The following is a 20,199-nucleotide window of genomic DNA, read 5'->3' as shown; positions in this document are numbered from 1 at the left end:
GTACCTCTTCTTCCGCGTTCTAATTAGGGATCTCGCAGCTAATTGGAGAGGCCTAAAAACTCTGCCAATCTAAGAGGAGTACCTCATCCATATCAGCATCCTCGGCTTCCAGCTTGTCCCACTTCTCAGTTAAATCCTTTTCAGGGATGGCAACCTTGGGGCGGTTAAGTATTCGATCTGGATGTCCATGCTCATAAGCGGCATGAATTCGCTCCCCATACCAATAGATGCGAGCACCATCTTCAGCTAGAATCTCCTCAGCCCTCTTCTTTTGCATCTCCAGAGCCTCCTTGGATGAATTTAGATCATCAAGGACCTTTTGCAGCTCGTCGGACTTAGCCTGGAGGGATTTGAGAGCTTCCTCCTTCTCGCTCATAGCCTTCTGACAAGCGCCTTCAAGAGCCTTTACCTTCCCTTGGACATCATCATAAAGCGACTTCTGAGTCGCCAATTCAGTACCAAGATTCTCCAACTCTTTGGCTCGTTCAGCATCCCTTCGGAGAGCGCCCTCCGCGAAATTGATAATCTGCATATAAGACGGCTCGCGAATAAAAAGGGCGAATAAAATCATGTGATTACTATGGACACAAAATCCTTGAAAGGGAATGACAAGCTTCTACCCCCAAAACAACAATATACTTCTATGGCGCGCTTCTCGATCCCCTCCATAGTAGTAGGAAGCAGTACTTGTTCTCGCACGCGGGAAGCAGAGGGGAGTCGCCCAAGGACATTGCATATGGAAGAAACAATGTCCTTACAGGAGAAACTCACGGCCATGCCAAAGGTCCTAGTCCACCACCCGCTAATATCGGGAATAGGCTGCGAACGCATAAGGAAAGAGATCAGAAGAACAGCAGATAGCTTATAAAGAACAATAAACATTACAATAAATCAAGATACCTCGTGAATTGGTGTACTGCTCTTTCCTTTTGATGAAGCAGATATGGGTGTACCGCCAACAGTAGGAGATACAGATGTGTTTTTCTTCCTGGGACGAGAAGACTCCGTATCTGCATTATTCTTTCGCTTCCTAGTTAAAGGAAGGTCCTCAGAAACAGAAGTGGGACCTTGTGAAACGGAAGCGATTGGAAGGGAAGCCGCCTCAACAGAAGGAGCCGCCCCCACAGGAGAATTCGCCCCTGCAACAGAAGTTGTTCCCTCCATCCGCTTCTTCCTTCTTGCTAGAGCTTTCTCCTCCCGATCTGCAGCGAGTTGAGATAAAGGATCACCCCTGCAAAGGGTTAAAAGAAATCATCAACTTCGAAATGAAAAAAAAGAAAAGTACCTTGAACAAAAACGCGATAAGGGATATAGACAACGCGATCTCCCTCGCGGTAGGCAATCGCCACTCGACTTCTTAGCATGTGGAAGGCCTGATCATACGTCTATACAAAAGGAGGCGTACTCTTCAAGAACTTTATAACAGCGGATTCTTCCTTACTGGGGTAACCGAAGTTCAAACTCTTTACATTGGGCCGGCCCCAGCAGCGAAGGAAGTTTGGATTCCCTTCATTAAACTTGATAAAGAAGTAAGATCGGTCCCACTCGCGGATCTTGTTCAGCTTCTCGTCGAAACCATAGTAACCGCTCTGACGGATGAAAGTGAAATACCCCGCCGAACTCTTGAAATGATGAAGCTTGGAGAAAATTTTGAGCGAGAAGGGAACCTCCAAACAATCCGCCAGAAATTTATCCAGAGTTAAGTCGGCCCATCCATTGGGATGCTATTGACCGGGTGCGATTCCGTAATCGCCCAGGACGAAAGCAATCTCATCCGCCAGCGGATATGTGAAACCGCAGATAATCTGGGCGACGAAAATGGTGAAATACCCCTTTGGGTAGTCGCCCGGTCCTCTATCCTCCCCGGGAATGATGGTCTCGAGACCTTGAAGCCAAGGATACTGCTCCCGCAAATCATCAATTGTCTCGCGACAAACTAGGCTTCCTGACCGGTCCTTCTTCGGTAATAAACGGGGGGTTGGGACAGGTGGCGGAATCAACTTCTTAGGGTCAAAACCTAGACCCTCATCGGTTGTATTCGCTAGGTGGAGGAAGTCGGCGGGATGGGAATCAGACCCAGGAGAGCTGGTTGAAGCTTCATCAACCATCTCATCGACCTCATGAGACACCTCGCGGACGTAATTTTCGTCGAACGGTGCGAAATCGAGGTCAAGGTTCGACATATTGATGAAGAAAAATGAACAGAAGTAAAGAGCCGAACGAATTACAAGTAACGGAAAGGAAAACTTATATGTGGGAAAGAATACAGAGAAGAACGAACACTAAGGGGTTGACGCCGGAGAAGAAATGACAGGAGAAGGAAAGGACAACTTTCGAATTTTGAAAGAACAACTTTCGAATATCCAGACAAAGACGAAGAGTCCCCTATAAACATGTGAAAAGACCCTAAAGGGCTCTTGCCAAACTAAAGGGGAGACATGTGATGATCCGCGAAGCCAAAGCGGGCCGAATCATAAACACGGGCCCAATCTACACTTAGACCCATGGTCCAAGATCAAACGGGCTCCGAATAAAGGAAGCGGGTAAAGCGAATAACCACCCCGACATCCTAAACGGAGCATTAAAACTCCCACTCAAACACGTTTGTTGCCACGTAAGGGACGTGGCCTAGAAGGAGTAACCGCCCTCGGCGGTTACTTCAGAACACTTATAAAAAGCCATAAGGCCAGAGGGGGAGGTACGTTCATATTTTTCCAGCAATACTATTATCAATTTACCAACCCTCCTACAAAAACTGACTTGATCGTCGGAGAGTTTTCCCAGAGATCCTGTCTCCGGTTCTGTTTTGCAGGTAACTACGGTGGAGATCATCCAATCGGATCCAGCAAGTTATCAAAAATGTTGAAAATTATTTTCAAAAATCACTTTATGAAACTTAACTTCAATCAAACTAGTCGATCTTCTTCTTGAATAAGAAAATAGAAACTTACCCACTCGTGATAAAATTATCATCTCTATATTTCTTAAGAAATTCTACAATTTCTCTATCGTATCAATGAAGAAATACATCTATTTATAAGGAAGATCCGTAATAAAAAAGAAATATAAACTAGCCCGAAAACGATATAGTTAATTTTGAAGATGTTAATTCCGTAAAAGAAATGGATTAATCTTTCACTACCACGAAATTTTATACTTCAGCGACGGTTTTAACCGTTGTACAAATATTTGCGACGACCTCTAAAACCATAAAAAAAAAGTGTTGTAAAAAAGTGAGATTTCGAGCTACATACAAAGTATCTTCATGGATTTTCGTGATCAGTTACTTATAATTTGTAGAAGTTTGTAAAAGATAAAATTGATCACATATTAGAAATAAAAGTTTAGAAACTCACTCAATCCACCAAATTCGAAAAGAACGGAGTCTCATATGCCTTTTACCAATGTAATTATATTAGTATGAAACATGTAACCAAATATATATATGTAGATAGATAAAAAAATTAAGTAATAACCTGAGCTCGGAGGAGATTAGGTTGTGTACGAGCCTTGATGAAGTAATCGGAACCCTATCTAATAGCACACAAAGTATGACCCATTTGATCTAAATTGAGTGATCTCCTTCCTAAAATCAACATCTCCCCAAGCTAACATGAAGCCCAAACTTCACATGATCTCCTGCATCTTTTTAGTGGATTTCCTGATGTGTTAAATTTAATAGTGATGGTGCAAGCAAGGGGAACCCGAGGCTCACTTTGGCTGGAGAGATTCCTACGCGATGAGCATGGTCAGTGGTTAGGAGGTGTGACGGTGAATCTTAATTTTTACACTATAGTACTGGCAGAACTATGGGGTTTGTATTTTAGCCTCAAATATGCATGAGATAGGCATTACCGTAAGATAGTATTCGAAATGGACTCTTTGATAGTAATTCGGCTTGTTAGTCATGAGGTGGTTCAACGACATCGTTTTTCTTGACTTATTATAGTGTCTCGTGATCTATATGACAGAGATTAGAAGGTGCGGCTCGTTCATATCCTACGAGAAGGGAACATGGAAGCTGATGGGATGGCAAACTACGCAGGGAGTTTGAGTTTAGGTCTTCACGAGTGTGATGCGCCTCCTGCAGGCATCCATGATATTTTTTTCTTCTTCTAATTTTTGTGGTTCTGGACTTCCCAGAATGACCCGTCTTTAAAGGTCGGTCTGTCTTTTGTTTTTCCTCGGGATTAGCCCCTCCATTGTAACAAAAAATATAGTTACAAAAAAATATACGAAACTGCTTTAATTTATCGACGAACTGGTTTAGAATGATCGATGTAGCTAAATAACACACTACAACAAATCATCACTTGCGCCACTAATCATGCCACGAAAAATTTGAATTCGTGGCATAGTTTCGTTTAGCCACGGGAAAAATAAATTCTACTATAAACTTAAGTTCTCCTTATATATTTATGCCACATGCACTTTTTTTCGTGGCAAACATACACTTGCGCCACATATTTTGCCACGGGAATTTTTTTTTCGTGGCTAAATCTATTTATGCCACGGAAAAAATTTACTCGTAGCATAAATTTACTTATGCCACGGATAATTTATTTTGTAGCAAGAAACTAGCTATTCTAAAACTAATTTATTAATTTCATGTATGTGGCGGGTTAGAAAAAAATCATTATTTATCTAAATATTTGGGCGGGATCCCTTTCCACCAAATGAATAAGAAAAACCAAAGAGGAATGTAAAAGGAAAAAATAAAATAAACAGTATCTTCTTCCGAGATTACAGAGGTTGTATCTCTGATTACCTCTACATCTCTACAAATTGGAAAAACAGTGCAGTTCTCTCTTTTGATTTCCCATATGTTTTTCTATTTCAATCATCATTTGACTTCCTTTGCTTCCTCTTTTTGGTATCGTCACTTAGGTCATTTTCTGCTCTTTATAATTTGGTGTTTGTGCTTTCCAAAATCTGATTGAATCTTTTGCACGTCTTGCTCAATTTCTATCTGGATTTGATTATTTGTTTTCGATTGCTTTTTTTCCTGGCTTAGATTTCACAAGATGTGGCTCAAAACTCTTTCTTTTTTCCTCACTTTTCAAGCTCTTGTGATGTAGATAATTTTTCCAATAGCCTTTTTATGCATTCTATATGAAAAATTATGCTTGCTTTTTTAATTTCTAATACATAGAACCCATTGAATCTGCATTGGTGTGTGCTTTCGGCAGTCATTGGGTGGTCAGTCCTTTTTGGAAGGGAAGAATAAAAATAGATAATATATAAGGGCTTTTTACAGAATCTTAGTCTCTAATCATACAGTTCTATGCTATGATAGTCACAGAATGAAAGAGTTGGTGAAATAGAGCAAGATTTTTTTAGGTTCTTATAGATAAAAAGAAAATGGAAAAGAAATAGATGCTATAATAGAAAATTTTCAATGTTAAAGTCATATCTTCATTCCTTTTCAAGCATTATCAAATATTATAGCTTGAGCAATTTTTTTTCAATTATCTAATGTAAACAGTCTGATTTTATAATTCATAAAAACATCAATAAATAGTAGAACCAATTTCATTGTTAAATCATGACCACCTATTTGATTTACATATATTCCAATAATCTATTGTTTTATTTGTTGGTTGGATCTAAGTTTTTGTTTGGATTTTATTCTTTCATGTGACATAGGAAACACTCTTCAAGCTCCACACCTTCTTCAATTTGTGAATTGGGACCTACTTGATACAATAGGTAATCATTGCACTGTAAAGATTATTTTAGATCCTTTTAAGTTTTCTTGATAAACCATATAATTATTAGATATCCCTATTTTAATTTTATTCTTCTTTCTTCACAAAATGTGAATATTTATATTATATGTTCCAAGTTTGTTGGATTGATTTTCATATCATTTGTTTTATCCTTCAATGTTTGACTTGATTTAAAATGGAAAGCATCATCTTTTGAACCTAGAATAAAAAAGAACATAACAATATTAAGATAACACTTTGGCAGGTTGCTTTAGACAGCTTTTTTGGAAGGTTGAAAGACTAAAATTGTTTCAATTCTAATCAAATGTGCAAACTTAACATACGCACAAGCACGAGATAGAGTATAATGGTCAACTCATCGGTGCTGAACACCTATCCTCTGTCCAGCTATAGATTCGGCATCAAAGAGCCAAAGATGGAGAAAGATACCTATGTCGCTGATGGTCTGCTCAAATGAAAGTCAACTATATGAAGGAGGGGATGAGGATAAGCGTTGAAGTAATTTTACTGGTATAGGAGCGTAATCATCCTCATATACTTCTTCTGCAAATAGGGAACACATTTTGTAAATTGACTGGTGGACAACTAAAGCCAGGAGAGAATGAATGATGAAGTGGAGCGGGCCTTGAACTATTTGGAGAAAGCGGACCCCAAACTGAGATTTTTAAGTTAAAACGGGGTTGTTGAAATTTAGTGATTTCGGACCCTAATTTCATTGGATTCGGCCCACTGAATCAAACACATGGGTCTATAGATCCATGGTGGACATGTTTTTAAGCCATCCGAGGTCGTTTAGGGCCTCAAATCGGCCTTTTTTGTGTTTTATCGCACTTTCCTTGTTTTGTTGTTTTCCTTTTCCTATTAGTTTCCGGATTAGGTTTTTTATTTGTCAGCCTATATAAAGGCTCGACCCCACCTTATGTAGGGCAGTTATTGATTAATAAAAATTTCAGAGTTTAATCTCTTTCTTCCAATTTTCGTTAGTCGTGCGCGATTCAACGATAGTTGACGGTTTTAAGCTTTGTTCGTGCGCGAGCATTCGTTTAGAACGAAAGTCTGTTTATTCCGCTGCATCAATGAAATAGAGGGTTTGAAGAGAAAGCTTACAAGCAAACTTGGTACTAATTCACCTGTATTGAAATTATCATCACCGACTTAATTAATTGACTAAAAAGAAAATTGTTAGGCTATGGAAATGTCTAGAAATAAGAAGAAAAATAGTTGTCTTTGTTGACCAATACACATGAATCTAGGAGCTTCATTAACCGACATAATTTTATGGTTCACAATCAAGAAGACTATCTATATATATCTAGATGCATTGCAAATGTAATAGAGTGAGTGAGGAGAGAGCACAAATATAAACTACATAAATATTGTGTGAGTGCTTATGTATGTTAGTAAGGTTTTAATTTTCTAGTAATAAAATAATTTCGTTTCAATTAATTCTCCACCCACAACTCAACAAGTGGTATCAGAGCGGGCGGTCAGGGACCGGTACGTGGTCGAGTGTAAGCAGGCGGACAAGGACTGGGAGTCGAGTGCTTCGAAAGTTCGCGATTCGAGATCGTGGTGGTACGAGGTATTTTTAGCGCGCAGTCCGGGACTGTAAAAATTATTGGTCAGTGTTACTTGGTTAATTAAAGGAGATAACCAAGTTGTGATGGCAGACATGTCTACCTCGGTAAGCACTCTTGAAAAACACAATAATAATAATTATAGTACTTGGAGTACTCGTATGCAATTTTATTTGCTTGGCCAAGATTTGTGGGAGATTGTTGGAGGAAACGAAACAGCGCCTCCGACAGAACAAAACGACCTTAAGAAATGGAAGGTCAAGCGTGGTAAAGCTATGTATGCTTTATCAATTTCGGTGGAGGACGATTTGTTGCAACGCATCAAGGATGCCAAAACTCCGAAGGAAGCATGGGACACTCTAGCGGAATTATTTGCAAAGAAAAATGATGCCAAACTCCAACAACTCGAGAACGAGTTACTGTCGGTCTCGCAACAAGATATGACGGTGAGTGAATATTTTACTAAAGTTAAAATTTTATGTAAAGAAATTTCAAAATTGGATCCTGAAAATAAAATCACCGAAACAAGGATTAGAAGAATTATAGTCCATGGGTTGCGTCCAGAATTTAACGCACTTGTCACAGCAACCCGTGGATGGGCTAAAGAGCCAAATTTAAATGAATTGAAAAATATTTTGGCTAATCAAGAGGCCCTAGACAAACAAATGTCTAAGGTCTCAGTTAATGATGAAGATAAAGCTCTTTTTAGTAATAAGAATAGCAAGGATCCGGACACCGCGAGATCGAGAAATGGCGGAAGGTTCAAACAACCGGACAGGTGGCAGAAAAGTCCACAAAGAAGGAGTTGGCAACAAGGGGGAGCTCACCACACTCACAACCTTAATGAAGAGGACGAGAAGGCGTATCGACGAAAGAACAACCAGTGCTATGTTTGTGGCAAAAGAGGTCATTATGCACGAGATTGCTGGCATAGGAAAGCAGAAGTAAACATTGTTACATCCGCACACGCTCAAGAAGGAAGCGAAGAAGAATGGGATTTCCAAGCTTCAAGTGCCATGGTAGAGTCGATGTTATGTGATCCAATCAGATCATCCATAACAGATGGAAAGAAAGAGCAAGCGTTTGCTGCTGGGTAGCAAAAGGAGGAGGAACTAATAAGGCAGCTGGGTTGCCTTCAGCTCCTCAACTCTAAACAAAAGATTGAAGATCATGGTGGTGATGAGGAACCACTCGAGGAGCGTTCCAATGAGGAAAGGAACAAGAGAGATGTTCGAAATGAGTCACCGACTTCATGTGAAACGCCACCAGTCAAAGGAGAGGTGAAGCGTCAACAGCAAGTAACGACAAAGACGGTGTCACGAAAAGGGAAGATGACGAAGAGTAAGCCAACAGGTTCACCAAAATGGTTGTCACCCAAGGAGAGGGTGAAGTCTACGCTAATGCAGATGCCCAAGGTTCAAGAGCCAAAGCAGACAGTGGAGCTCAAGGTGAACATAGCTAAAGATGAAGTTGTTACGTCGAGAAAATATAAGCAAGGTGCTTACAACAAACAAAGGTTCATTAAGAAGGCAATCATCAAGGAAATGGTTTTGTTGGAAGCTCTAGTCAAGAGCTTGAGCGAACTAGCTAAGTTAGGGAAGGCTTGGCAATGTTGGCTAGAAAGTCGATGACAAAAATCGAACAAAGATTACAAGTACGCGCCGAGGCGACGTAGGTCGAGGGAGATCAATAATGAAGAGTGTGACAATCTTAACAGAGTTGGAATAAATGACAAAGAGGAGCGTGAACAAGTCGTGTTTGGTAAAGGAATACAAGTGATCGAAGACGTTGCGATAAAAGAGCCTACAACAAACAGAGAAGCATCTTTAAGCAAGAAATGGAAAAATACTATGAAAGAAGATTTAAAAAAAAAAAAAAGCAGTTTCGAATGGATAGCACATACGAGTTATTATAAGTCGGTGCTGAGGGGGAGTATTGAAATTATCATCACCGACTTAATTAATTGACTAAAAAGAAAATTATTAGGCTATGGAAATGTGTAGAAATAAGAAGAAAAATAGTTGACTTTGTTGACCAATACACATGAATCTAGGAGCTTCATTAACCGACATAATTTTATGGTTCACAATCAAGAAGACTATCTATATATATCTAGATGCATTGCAAATGTAATAGAGTGAGTGAGGAGAGAGAACAAATATAAACTACATAAATATTGTGTGAGTGCTTATGTATATTAGTAAGGTTTTAATTTTCTAGTAATAAAATAATTTCGTTTCAATTAATCCTCCACCCACAACTCAACAACCTGCTTTGGTGCCAGACTGGCAGATGGGCAAGTGTGTGGCCATCTACTGGAGGCCAAATTTTGAGACCATTATGTATCCATATTGCCCTCCCCACATAACAAAGCCTAAGGAGTGGACGAAGCTTTACCTTGTTCACTTGTCTGAAAGAGAGTACTTTGCAGTGCCCAAAAATTTGAAACTTCTTGCTGTCCCATTGTTTGAACTCTATGATAATGTGCAGAGGTATGGACCTATTATATCAACCATTCTTCAACAGCTTTCCAGATTCCAGTTCAACATGATTACTACATAAATTAAGGGTCGATAACAGGATCATATTGGATTCGAAGGCGCTACAGATAGTATAGGATGGATGAGAGACATGATACTATGATAGTTTCTTAACAGAATATTTAAGTTCATGGTACTTAATGGACCTTTTAAGTTGGTTGGCCAGGGCTCAAAGTTTTGGCTGAATGGTAACATGCTCCACATCTTTCTAGTTGGTGGTGCTCAAATTTACCAGAGTGGATTTTGTGTATGTGCTTAGGGAAGTTCCCTCTTTCGTCAGATTCTGAGCTGGATAATTGTTTTAGGAATAGTAGCAACCGGTTGTGCTAGCATAAGCATTGCCTCGGCGTTTGCTGGGGAATGTCATTGCATAATTGATGTTGTGCTGCAGTTTGTACTAGTAGTGAAAAATTGTAGAATTATGTTTTAACTTATCTGTTTTCTTATGAGTAGTAAGATTTATGGCTGAGAACATACCCTTTAAGTACGAAACAATTGATCAAGTATATGAAACAATTGCTCAAGTCTAAGAAAAGGAAGAGTTGGATAAATATATCAAGATGAATTATTGAATTTGAAATCCATTGTCTCTTTTTTTAATCAAACAATATTTTTTGTTGTTTTAAAATAATGATAAATTGAAGAATGCAACTCTGTTAATCATGCACTGTAATTCATATCTGATATGTGGTTTATTTTTTTATATGAATGATCGAAACATGTTGGTTCAATGACTTTGAGAATGTTTGCAGATTATTGGATCCAAAATCCATCAGGCATGGTGCTAACCAATTTAAAATTGCACTATTACAATGTCTAGAAAGGGTAAGCTCTCAGTTTGGATTTTGTTCCCCATTCTTTCATATGCTAAAGAAAAGCTCTTATGGGTCTTTCTTTTATTATAATTAATACTTTTAAAATTTGAAATATGAGTTTGATCCTTTGTTCTTTATAGGTCATGCCGTAAATCACTCGTTGCAGGACCGTGTTATCTAATATGGAAGCTGGTCAGAATTACAAGGTTTGTTATACTTATTTTTCTTATGTTTTCCAACAAAATCTACTTTTTCTTTTTGCAAATGTTATTATTCTATGAATTTTTTTCTACTCAACACCTCTTGAAAACGCAGGATGTGCCTGACCTTGAAATAATTGTGGCATTTCCATTTGTTAATGATCCACACCATGTATGTTTTGTGGCTTGGACAAGGAATCCATGGATATTACCTAGTGATCTTTCCCTCCGTGTTAATGGAAATTTTAACTATGTCAAGGTCATCTATTATTATATATATGCTGTTATATGTGGTTTATTTGAAAATGATAATCCAAATATGTAAGAATTCTTTAAATTTTGAAAATTGTTTTAGGCTCTCAGCTCATTAAAATTTAGTGATAAGTTTATGTGGTGTACAACAGGTGCATTCCAAACAGTTCTTCATGTGCTTTTCTTGGACTTTTGGAGCATGATTAGAGCTCAAGAGTTGGCTCCAATGAGACAACAGAAATTGTAAGAAGAAATTTCTTTCGTTACGAGGTTCTATACGTTTTTCTTAATTAAGGAGATGTGTTGTGATGCATTGATTTTTTTTTAGATGGGAATACAAAGTGGAGAGGGCAATGTTTGTGCTATAGGGGTGATAGGAACATATGCTTCCCATTTCTATTCATATCGGTGATGAGTGGATTGTGGTTGCTGCCACTAGTAGACTTTACCTTTGAGGAACCTCTGGATTGTCAACTTGATGGTTTGAAAATACAAGTAAAAAGCTTCCTTTAGGAATGTAAAATTGTGTTATCAACTCCAACAAGTTATTAGTGTCTTATTAAAATTGTTGTGGTCCTAAGTCTGCTGACCACGAATTTATTTGCCTTTAAATACTGAAGTAAAATTCTTTTTTGATAAAATAAAGCTGTTTTTTTTCTTTGTTACTGATTTTAGTATAAAGTTGTTTTTTTTCTTTGTTTGATCAAATAAAATTCCTATAATAATAATAACAAAAGAAATTAAAAGTATTTATCAAAATTTGATCAAGTTCATCGTGGTTAGTAAGGTTTCTAGTCACAAGTTCTATATTTTTGCCACGGTTATGCTCGTGGCTAAATGGGGTCGATTGACACAGATTGTTATGTCTTAGCCACATGTATTTTACTCTTGCCATGGTTTTATTCGTGGCAAATGGATATGATTAGCTATGGATTTTCACATGGCACAAAAATGAATTTATGCCACGACCATTGTTTTCCCGTGGCAGCTACCTAGCCATGACCACTTGTGCGACGGGAGTATCTAACTTGAATTTTCGTGGCTAAGTAGTATAGCCACGGAAATATTATACTTGTGCCACGATTCTAACCGTGGCGCAAGTGATGATTTGTTGTAGTGACAGTTAAATAAGTCTTTTCAAATTTTCGGTAGTGCTTTAAAATTGACATTGCTTGAAAATTATACAAATTCAATAACATCAGTATAATTTATATATAATTTTATTTTTATTTTTATAAAATAATAATTAATTTGTTTGGGGGCACTCATCTCCCACTAGGGATTCATGTCCACTAGCTCATTACAATGCCCATGGCACCGTAATGAATAAAAAATATTTAAAAAATCTAAATTTATAACCCTATTTGGAAAACAGCCCCTTCTAGGAAAATATTTTCTAAATAGGTCTAATGGGGTAATTTTTTAAAAAAATTACCACAAACAAAACACTACAAATAAACAGACCTTTAGTAACACTTTTATAAACTGTCTCATAGGCTCAATTAAGAAAATCCCAAAATATTAATTGGCCCACATGAATATAAATCCAGAGGTTACATATTGTTTGGAATCCTTAATCCCTAATCCATAACACATTCTTCTTATCTCCTACCTCGTAGTCTCCAAATTGCATGTTCGCCTATCGTTAGACTTCCCTCCGTCGTTCGTTAAACTTCCATTTTTCGTTCGCCATTCATCGTTCGCCCTTCGCCGTTCTCCGTTCGCCTTTCTCCGTTTGTGAGTTCTATGATAGGTCTCTGTCTCTGTTGTTCTAGTTCAACCCTGATTCTGTTCTACCCTATCCATTCCAAAGAAAAAAGGTAAGCTACTAAATTACATGGTTGTGATTGTGAATATTAGTGAAAGTGTAGTGGTAATTAATTAATTGCCTAACTAACATATATTAATTTTTGTTACAGTATAAGATTAAGTAAGATTTGTGGAGGGTGGAACAGATGAACTTGGTAGGAGGATATTATTGCAAACACTAGGTAAGTTTTGAGAGAAGTGGATATCAGGGAGATATTCAATTGGGTAGCTTTAAGATTGTAAAAGGCTCGCATGCTTGATTCTTGCACGTTAAAAGAATCACAGTGGAAAATCTCAAGAGGTTCTGTCGGAGACAAGATGTAGGCCATAGTTGCCGAACCTGGATAAATCGTGTGGCTAAACATTTTTATCCTTACTTTCCATATTTATTGTTTTTATATTTTGTTTGGAAATGTCCCATTCCGATAACTTTTATTATATTTTCCTAAAAGGTTTTAAAACACAATAACAAATATTTTTTATTAAAAAATACTTAATTTGCACATTTGTCTAATTCTGCAAATATTTGGATAAATGTGCAAATTAAAACTATTGAGCATATTTTTAATAAGCAAAAGATATAACTTTTAAAATGCTAATAAATACTATTCACCCACTCTAGCATTTAGATTGTCATATTAGGCCAACACATGGAACACTAGATTGACCGTAAGGTAGATGACACCAACATTGTCACACCATAGCTGAATTGGATGGGGAATGGGAAAATGAAGTTCCCACAACAGTGATTGAATCCAAAGCAGCTCGTAGTGGCATTAACAACTTCTTTATATTCGCTCTTAGTGGATGATCTAGGAATAGTTTGTTGTTTGCGCCTAAGCCAAGATCTTTTATATTGGATTTGGGGAGCCTTTAGACTTTTTCCAAGAAAACCACAAAACATTCATGTACAATGATGACCATTTGGGTACCTACCCAAGTCACACCATCGGAGTAGTAATGGATTGATTGAATATGTCTAGTAGATAAGGTGATACCAAAATCTTGTGATCCATGGATGCAGCGAAGAACATATTTGACTCCTTTCTAATGCTCATTAGTCGGACAGTGCAGAAGTTGACATAGTTTTCTAACTGAAAAGGTAGTGTTTGGGATATGAGTGTGAGGTATTGGAAAGCACCAACAATACTTTTGTGTTCATCACCAGAGGTAAGACGAGTGCCATGCTCTCGAAAGAGATCGGGAATAATTGCCATTAATGTTGAACATGATTTGCAGTCAAGCATCTTAACTCAATCAAGGATGTCATGAGCATATTTTGTTTGAGATAAATGAATCCTTTGTTTGTAATACACGATTCCCAACACAATGAAACAAGAGGTACGACCAAGATTGCTGATTGGAAACTCATGTTGAATGGCCTGAAACGTTTGCTGAATCTGTGTGGGACTTGTGCCAGTGACAAGAATATCATCCATAACATAGAACAGATGTTTTATTTTGGTGAGTGGTGTTAATAAAAAGTGAATTGTCGGCACCTGGCATGATAACGCCTAGTTACCCAAATACTTCTTTAAACGTAAGAAACATTCATGTGGTGTGCTTGTTTGAGACAATAGAAGGATTTGCAAAAAAGACAAACATGATCCAACTTGTCCTTGTCACGAAAGCCTAGAGGTTATTCCTTGTAGATCGTCTCAGTGACTTTTCGGTGAAGAAATGCAATAGAGACATCGAGTTGATTAATGGATCATTTGTTAGCTGCAGTAAGAGCAAAGATGATGCGAAGAATTGTAGGAATATGTTTAGTTACGTTTCATAAAAAGGCGTTGCATAAAAAAATCTTATAGAATTAAAATAAGAACAAAATAACTTGTAACCATCTTCCATTTTTACATTTCATTGATTGTTTCCTTATCATTCCAACAAATATTTTTTAAATTCTCAATATTTCGAGATCTATTATGTGAAATTAATTTTAGAATAAATCCATAACATAATTGCCATGTATATAGACAGATAATAATGTGTTTTTCCGGATTTAGGTGAACAAAGAATCAGTATATATTGTATATAAACTCTAAACTGGAGCTTTTTATAAAATTGTTTCGATAAAATAATTGATCATTTTCGAATAAAGCATATACATCAATACTTAGAATAGTGACACATGTCATTAAAATAGTGATAGAATAACTTGTGTCTTTATTTCATTTTTACGCTTCATTGTTTCCTAATGAGTGGAATTAGACTTATAGTGATGGTATTTCCTATCATTAAATCTCATTTTTCTTGTAGTGAAATATTTTCTATACTTCCGAATATTTCTCAATCTACTATATGTTAAATTTTAGAATAACCAATAACACAATTGCCATATACATACATACATAATAATGTGTTTATCCAGATTCTTTGGACACTATTAATATTTGGAATACGATTGTTTAATATGATATGAATGATATAAATTATTAAAAGGGAAAAATATAAAAATAAACTATGTGGTTACGTTCGTTTTCAATTATAAACTATGTGGTTTAAAAATTTACAAACCGGTAACTTGTGGTTGATTCCGTTAGCAAAGACAGTCCAAATTGACTAATGGTATTAAAAAAAAATCAAAAGTCAAATGGTAAAGAGTTATTTTTGTCCATATATATTTATTATTTTACAAATTAACCCTCTTATTATCTAATTATCAGAAACAAACCCCAAAACAAAAAAAAAATCAATTTCACCATTTCTCTCTCCCTCTTCATTCATGTCCTTCTTCAATCCATTTCTTCAAATCAAACTCACAATCTCTCTTTCTTTCTTTGTTCCTTCTTGCTTTCTTCGGGTTCTTCCTGTCTTTCATTTCTCTCTATCTTCAAATTACCCCAATTTGTCTCGGTCTCCAATTTTGCTTCCCTACAAAAATTTCTTATTTCAGATCTCTTTGCTTCAATTCACTCAAATTTCATTTGATTTGTGTATTGTCTTGTTGTTTTAGCGGAATTGGATCTCCATTTCTGTTCTGAAGAATCTCCATCCTCATATTATGATAATCCTCTTAATTTTCACGGAAATAATCTTCCCTCAGATCATGGGCAGAGCCAGAGGAGGCTGGGAGGGTCGACTGACCCTTCGGCTCCTCCGGAAACCCCTAGATGGGGTTTTTGAATCCTGACTTTACCAGGAGCCGCCATGGCTGAAACCCCTCCAGCCATGGCCGCTGAAAAAAAAGACAGAGATATCTTCTTCTTCAAAGATGGGAAGGGCATTTTTACCCTTCTCATCTTGTATTTTTTTAACCCTAAACAACCCAAAACGACATCGTTTTAGACCGTTGAGGGTTAAAAAAAGAGAAAGAGATGCCCTTCCCATCTCGTTCTTTTTATTTACTTTTGCTTTCTCTCTTTCTTTTCTTTAGACCTAAAAAAAGTGTTATGTCCGTGTTTAAAATTTTTAATTTTTATTTTCGAAATAGTTAGTGGTAATTAATTATAAAATGTAAATATATTACTGAATTCAATTTAATGTTTTTTTAGGTGTAAATAAAAAGCTTTAGGAAGTTTTATAAAAATTATAAACTCAAAAGACCAAAATCTATATTTTCCAATCATGCTTTATAGATATATATGGTTAAAACTTTTGTATTATTATTATTATTATTATTATTATTATTATTATTATTATTTATTGAATGAAAGAACTAGATATTATTTATTGAATGAAAGACAAGTGCCATGGATTGATCCATGTGTTATTTATATATTCTTTTACAATTACATGTGTCACCCTTTCCTATTATCATGGATGATTCATCATCCATTATTTGTGTTATAAAAATGACTATAAATTCATATGTTTTTGGAAAAAAGTGGGTGTACTTGTTTTAGTGAAAATAAAAGGTGGTATATTTTGATAAGAATTCGTTTTATATAGGATGAATTAGTTTTTGGGTTCAAATGAATTTCTCACAAATCAAATGGGATTTGGGTTTTCTTTTAATTGTTTTATTGGTTAAGTAACCAAAATATAAAAGAAAATGAATTTGATGATTTTATGCAAATTGTTTTTGGATTTAGAAAGATGTCACCGTTATTGTTTTTATGAGATTTGGTTTGAAATCCAATATGATTTTTATGTTGTGATATTTTGAACGAGGTCTTAAAATGGTTTTGTAAGACCATATCTAATGGTGGTATGGCCAGAGTGTACGACTGGTAGTCCTAACGTGAGGCAAGGAACGAGGTATGAATAAGATATCTCAATTATTGATACGATTGATGTTATGATAAAACCATATCTAATGGCGGTATGGCCAAAGTGTACGGCTGATAGTCCAAACGTTAGGCAAGGAACGAGATATGAATGAGATATCTCGATTATTGATATTGTTGATGTTATGAGAAACTACACGGGTGGAATTCGAGGATGGACACACGTAAATGTTGTATTACACTTTTACAATGTTTGATGATTTGAAATATAATGTTTTACGTTTGTTTGACTACGAGTTGGTTTGATAAAACGATTACCAATTGGTTTGATAAAAACGTTTATTCGATTTGATTCGTTTTGATAAAAACGTTTATTTGTTTTTTATTCAATTTGATAAAACGTTATTTAATTTGATTCGTTTTGATAAAATCATATAGTGTAATGATATCGTAGTAAAGTGAAATATACAGTTAAATGATTAACGTGTCGATCAACGTATCAATTAATTAAGAGAACTATCTAAAATAGGTAGAACTACGTGGCTTTGATTCTCGGGTTAAATATTAAAAGACGTTCGGGAATAAAATGTAGGTAGTCTAAATAAATTTTTATCTATTAGAAAATAAGTTTAGCTTTCAGACTGTTAGAAATTCGTTATCCTGTTTTCTGTTCATATCTAGTGTGACATTTTGGTATTAGAGCTTTAGGTTAAATTCTTCGGACGTAGCATGGTTGGTCGTTGAACGTTTGGTAATTATAAAAAAAAACTGCTTGAGAAAAATAATTAAGATAGATTATATGATATGCATGAATTTCGAGGACGAAATTTTCTAACGGGGGAGAATTGTCACGTCCACGTCTAAAATTTCTAATTTTTATTTTCGAAATAGTTAGTGGTATATTAATTATAAAATGTAAGTATATTATTGAGTTCAATTTAATATTTTTTTAGGTGTAAATAAAAAGTTTTGAGTAAGTTTTATAAAAATTATAAACTCAAAGGACCAAAATCTATATTTTCCAATCATGCTTTATAGATATATACGGTTAAAACTTTTGTATTATTATTATTATTATTATTTATTGAATGAAAGAACGAGATATTATTTATTGAATGAAAGACAAGTGCCATGGATTGATCCATGTGTTATTTGTATATTCTTTTACAATTACACGTGTCACTCTTTCCTATTATCATGGATGATTAATCATCCATTATTTGTGTTATGAAAATGACTATAAATTCATATATTTTTGGAAAAAAGTGGGGATATTTGTTTTAGTGAAAATAAAAGGTGTTATATTTTTTATAAGAATTCGTTTTATATATGATGAATTAGTTTTTGGGGTTCAAATGAATTTCTCACAAATCAAATGGGATTTGCCTTTTCTTTTAATTGTTTTATTGGTTAAGTAATCAAAATATAAAAGAAAATGAATTTGATGATTTTATGCGAATTGTTTTTGGATTGAGATAGATGTCACGGTTATTGTTTTTATGAGATTTGGTTTGAAATCCAATATGATTTTTATGTTGTGATATTTTGATAAAACGATTGCTAATTGGTTTGATAAAAACATTTATTCGATTTGATTCGTTTTGATAAAACGTTTATTTGTTTTTTATTCGATTTGATAAAACGTTATTTAATTTGATTCGTTTTGAATGATATAAATGTAATGATATCGTAGTAAAGTGAAATATACAATTATCTCAATCTGTAGGTTCCTCTTCAATTGTTCACCAATTGTTCTGGAAGTTTCTATAGAATGTAAAAGCACCTGCAAATTTTTTACATATTGTTTGGTGTGCATCGAAAAACATTTTACCAAGTCTTCATAATCTTTTAAAAAAGGGTATTGATTTATGTGCTAGATGTATATTTTGTGGTTGGAATGAGGAGTCTCTAATTCATCTGTTTAAAAATTGTCCAATTACTAAGATGTACTGGAAAACTGCTAATCTATCTGCGAAGGTTTATAAAGTATCTGGGACTGATTGCCATGACTTGTTTTCTATGGTTTTTAGTATATTATCACGGTCAGAATTGGCGTATTTTTGTGGTTTGATCTGGATGATATGGTATGAGCGGAACCAGTCATGGTTGGCTTCAGAAAGGTCCACAACAGGCTGTGGCGTCTGTGTTGTCAGCTCTGAATGGGTCTGTTGCTGTTGATCTTGTGTACAGTACATGTGTTGATCAAGTTTTTCCTAGACAATGTGTGGCTGGGTTGATCCACTGGTCTCCACCGCTGATTCGCCAATATAAACTTAATTGTGATGCAGCTTACTCTTGCAGGTCTAATAATGGCACTTTTGGTTTAGTTGTCTACAGGTTATGTAGCACTATCAGGTGGAGTACCTTTGGGTGTGGTTATATCTGTCTTGCATGCAGAATTATTAGCAATATTATCATCAATGCGTATCGTTCGGGAAGTTGGGTTTAATTCAGTTCAGATTGCATCAGATTCTCTATCGGCTATTCGTTTTATTTGCAAACAAGAAATTATTCATAACTCGATGGGTGTGCTTGTTTATATTCTTGAAGAGATAAAGTCATTCTCACATGTTGATTTTATTCATGAAAGGCGCCAGTCGAATATGGTTGCACATAACCTAGCAGCCTGGGCTATTTTTCTTTCATATGTAGAAATCCTTATTGAGGATTTTCCTTTATGTGTTTTACCTTGTATTCAAAATGATTTCAATTTTTTGTGTTAATGCAAGTGTTTCTTTTATCAAAAAAAAAAGAAATATACAATTAAATGATTAACAAATGATTAACAAATGATTAGCGTGTCGATCAACGTATCAATTAATTAAGAGAACTACCTAAAATAGGTGGAACTACGTAGCTTTGATTCCCGGGTTAAATATTAAAAGACGTTCGGGAATAAAACGTAGGTAGTCCAAATAAATTTTTATCTATTAGAAAATAAGTTTGGGTTTTAGACTGTTAGAAGTTCGTTATCTTATTTTCCGTTCATATCTGATGCCGTTTTGGGACGGGTGTGACAGAAAGAAAGAGAGAAAGCAAAGAAAAAATATTTTGATATTGAATAATTTTTCAAATTGGTCTCTATGTGCTCAACGGAGTTGCAGAACG

General features: G+C 35.7%; 1 pseudogene; it reads left to right on the top strand.

Moving 5' to 3' along the window:
• Positions 1-6,075: 6,075 nt before the first annotated feature.
• LOC136200816 (pre-mRNA cleavage factor Im 25 kDa subunit 2-like) lies at positions 6,076-10,578 on the top strand (annotated as a pseudogene).
• Positions 10,579-20,199: the final 9,621 nt, after the last annotated feature.

The sequence above is a fragment of the Euphorbia lathyris genome, chromosome 7 (genome assembly GCF_963576675.1).
Source record: "Euphorbia lathyris chromosome 7, ddEupLath1.1, whole genome shotgun sequence".
NCBI lineage: Eukaryota > Viridiplantae > Streptophyta > Magnoliopsida > Malpighiales > Euphorbiaceae > Euphorbia > Euphorbia lathyris.
This window is presented reverse-complemented; position numbering and strand designations above follow the sequence as displayed.